The sequence below is a fragment of the Heloderma suspectum genome, chromosome 2, assembly GCF_057233095.1.
Source record: "Heloderma suspectum isolate Gila_16-S chromosome 2, 16-S_ref, whole genome shotgun sequence".
NCBI classification, from domain to species: Eukaryota; Metazoa; Chordata; class Lepidosauria; order Squamata; family Helodermatidae; genus Heloderma; species Heloderma suspectum.
In genome coordinates this window covers 340,780,105-340,784,395 of record NC_139459.1, presented here as the reverse complement: position 1 = coordinate 340,784,395, position 4,291 = coordinate 340,780,105, and positions in this window count along the sequence as shown.

Genomic DNA, 4,291 nt, shown 5'->3' with positions numbered 1-4,291 from the left:
GTCTGATAGGCTGTAACAAAGTATTTTGACAGTTGAAGAAGGAAACAGGATATTTGCAAAGGGGTGGGGAGAGCAGAGGCGGAAGGACAGGGGGAAGAGCTGCGTGTGCTTTAAGTTCTTGATCAACACAAGGGAAGAAATTATGCAACAGCTGCTGCTACATTCCTAAGCAAACCAACATATGAGCAGGGCTCTGTGCATGCCACACTCCCATGGGAATGCCAAAGGATTGCAGAGTCCAGAATTCAGTCACCTGAGAATCTCAGCTTGTTTGCCATTTTAAAAATGGGAGTTTTCAGTCCTTATGCTTGAATGTCTGTAGGTGGTAGCTGCTGAAATCTCAGAAACCAGAAGGATGGCTGCATAACATTTTAAGTGAGTGGGGCTTCAGTGTCCTGTCCTGCTCCTAGTGAGTGGTAAACCCAAAATCAATTACGCAAAAAGCAACAACGGCACTATAAATTATGCAAAATAATTACACATCATTTGTGCAATGCATACAGGCTGCAGAATTTAGCTTTTCGTGGCACAGAATTTCAATTACTTGTGTGCAAAATGTTTACTTCTTAAAGCAGGGCGTACACACAGCCTTAAATATGAGTTTACAAAAACATAATTCAGATCTTTCAAACAATTCACATTTGGGGAATGGGGCCATCTCTGTCTGTTTGTGTTTGTCTTGTTTCTAATCTGTCAAGACAGTAAATCCCAAGCTGTGTCGGCCCGCTAGTATGCCACAAGAAAGAGTACTTAAGAGTGCAATCCTAGACAGCGTCTAGACGGCCATAGGATTTTTTCTTTTCTGGGAGCCGAGCTCGGAGCCAGCACTCCGAGATCAGTTCCCAGAAAACTGACTCCTTGCCCCCACCCCCGCCTTGTAGGCGGTGCAGTTTTCCCCGGCTCCACCCTCATAAGAGCAGAGTGGAGCAGCTGAAAAGGGGGCTTTCCTGGGGGCAGGGCAGGCAGATGCACTGTTACGACGCTTCCTATGCACCGTGCGGCCTCCCCTGCTCCGAGGTGCCCTGGCTAGACAGCCGAAATCGGCCATCTGGTTGCTATTTCTGGTTGCTATTTCAACCATACCTGTCTGCTCACTGACGTCATCAGAGGGCATGTCCTTGGTGGTTCCACATGGACCCATGGCCCGGCTGGAGTCCATCAGGAAAAGAGCCTTCAGTGTTGTGGCCCCCTTCCTGTGGAACTCCCTGCCTTCGGCGGTCAGGCAAGCGCCAACGTTGTATTGTTTTCGGCATCTCCTGAAGACATTGTTATTTCGAGATTTCTTCCTTGAGTGATCAGCTGCGGTTTCTTAAATTCAGAATTTGTTTCTTTTAAAATGTTTTAATTATTTTAACATAGGGTTTTATTCTTTTATCTTTGTTGTTCACCACTCCAAAATCTTTTGATGTGAAGTGGTATAGAAATATTGTAAATAAATAATCGACATTTTAATTTGCATGCCACTTTTGCACACAATGTGGCCAACGCAGCTCACAACACAAAAACACTAATACAAAAAGAATGCATATCAATATCTCAATTGCAACAATACATCATTACAATATCAACCCAAAGAATTTATTTCACTAATACTAACATAAACCATTAAGACACAATATCAATTTATATTTATCAGTAATACATAAACCAAAAACAAATGCACCACTATTTCCAATACATTGAGGCATTAACAAACATGAAGCTAATAACCACTTCCCCCCAAATGCCAAATACAGGAAATAGCAACCAGATTTCTTACAAACTACAGCAGCTGATCTCTCCCAAGCCCCAAGCTCCCAAGCCCAAGCTCTCACCTTCTGGCGCAGTTCTTAGGGCTCCAGCAGAAACAAGGGGAATGGGGTAGGGGGTGATGTTTAGTCTCTTCCCCTGTGCTCTGGATGTTCCTTCCAATTGAGAAACAAGCCCAGAACAGTGACTCAGACAGAAGCACAATGTAAGAGGGAAGCATACCTTAGAACTCTGAGGAAACCTCCAACAGTTACAGAACAGCTCCAAAAGATTTGGCCTAAATCAGTGGTGGCTAAATTAATGGAATATTTTAATGGAGGAGATGACAAAGTACATTGTCAAGTATCTGAAAGAACTTGGGTTCCGTTTGTTACCTGCATGGCATACATTTACAGACAGACACTACAAACCATTTCTGTGGCTGCCTTATATGTCTTCCTAGAATGGTTGTTAAATTCATTAATATACACATTATTAGTATCTTGTACAGTTTCATAATACAATTAACCTTTAAAGAAAAATAAGTTTGGGGAAACTGGACTAAATAATTAAAATGAAGTGTAGCAAACCTGCCCAGACTCTGGTAATGTGCCCTACCATTCTTTATATGTAATGCAGATTAAAATGCCTCAGAATATGGGCCAGAGATAAGCAGCTCAGCACGGTATACATGGGGCAGTATTCAACTGTCATTCAACTAGTGCAAATAATGTTGCACTAGCAGAAACTAGGTTCCAAACTATGCACAAAAGGAGAATCCCAACTAAAGTTATATTAGTTGGGATATGTTATGCAAGCGCAGTTGTGCAACGGGCTGCGCAAGTGTAAGGTGCAAGCACTTGTGCAATAAAAAGATTCAGTGGTGCTCCACTAGCACTATTTGAGTTTGTGGAATGACCCCATTGGATGCTGCTTCATGGCCCCCACACACTTTATCCTCACAAGGTCAGAGAATGACTGGCCCAGTCACCCAGTGAATGTCATGACTGAAAGGCAATTTGAACTGGAGTACCTGAACAAAACTAAACGCCTTGTGCCCCTTTTCTCACTCTTGCTCCTCAGCAAATGGGCCTCCTGCAAATAGAAACAGGAGATTGAATGATATGGAGGTTTACCCTGCTTGTGGGTTCCTGGTCGACAGCTGGTTGGCCACTGTGTGAACAGAATGCTGGACTAGATGGACCCTTGGTCTAACTCAACAGGGCTCTTCTTATGTTCTTATGCCCAATAAAAATTTCCTTCTGGTCACTTGAATGGGTGTTGCTCACACTGCCTTATCCCCATATCTGGGGCTGAGAAGTAATGTTCTCCTCACAGCTAGTAGGGAGCCTGTGTGCTTGTTTTCAGTCAGAATTTTTGGAACTATTTTCTCCAGCAGCCTAATAATAATAATAATAATAATAGTAGTTAGTTCAAGCACCAAAAATTGAGAAGTGATACATTCTCTTTCTTGCACCACACCAGCTATGTTGGTCATCACTAGTTTGAGCACAACTTCCACTATCCCCTGCCAGCATGGCCATGTGATGGGAAGATGGGAGTTGGAATCCCACTGAGAGCTACTGTGACGTGTTGGTTAGAGTGCTGGACTGGGACTCAGGAGATCCAGGTTCTAGTCCCCAGTCAGCTGTGAAGCTCACTGGGTGACTCTGGGTCAATCACTGACTCTCAGCCTCATCTATCTCACAGGGTTGTTGTGAGGATATAATAGAGAGTAGGAGGATCACGTAAGCTGACTTGGGTTCCTTATGAGAGGAAAAAATATGAACAGAATAATGATTTTTTCTAAAATCTAGAGTGCCAGGTTGGAGTTGGCTTCCATTCATCAATCACCAACATGCTTCTGGAGGGGGAAAAAAGAGACATAGCCAAGGAAACGAGCGCAACAACACCCTCCTACCCATATTCCCCAGCAACTGGTGTACAGAGGCATACTGCCTCTGGTACTGGAGGTAGCACATAGCCATCAAGACTAGTAGCCACTGATAGCCTTGATAGTCTTGAAAGGCGGCTAAGAAATGCATTCAATAAAATAAAAGAAATAATGTCAATCAACTCTTTATACATCTGACAACGTGGGTTCTATTTCATGAAAACTTCTGCGTCAATACATCCGTTCATTTTTAAGGTGCCAGAAAACTCTGCGTCGTTATTCCCAGCCTCACGCCCTCCGCCTCACCCCTTTGGATGCGCAACAGATCAACACAGGGCCACCACCTCCTTGGGACATTAGGGTTCCCGGTCCCGGTTGAGATTTTCTCTAGTCCAGGGGTGGGCAGGCAGACTTCAGGCTTGCGGAATCTACTTTGTGTTTTACTAGAATCTTGAGATCCGCCAGGAGCAACACAGACGCACTTAGCATTGAAGACTTCTGAGCCCAGGAGCTGGTTTTGGGTACCTAGCATAAACGGAGCTGCCAGCTCTTCCATGCAAAAACTCACTCCGGCTCATCCCATTCCCGCCTCGAGTTTTCATGGGTAGAAGCGGGGGGGGGGGAGGGGAGGAAGCAAAAGAGCTATTTTGTTCTTGCCCCTGCTTAAGA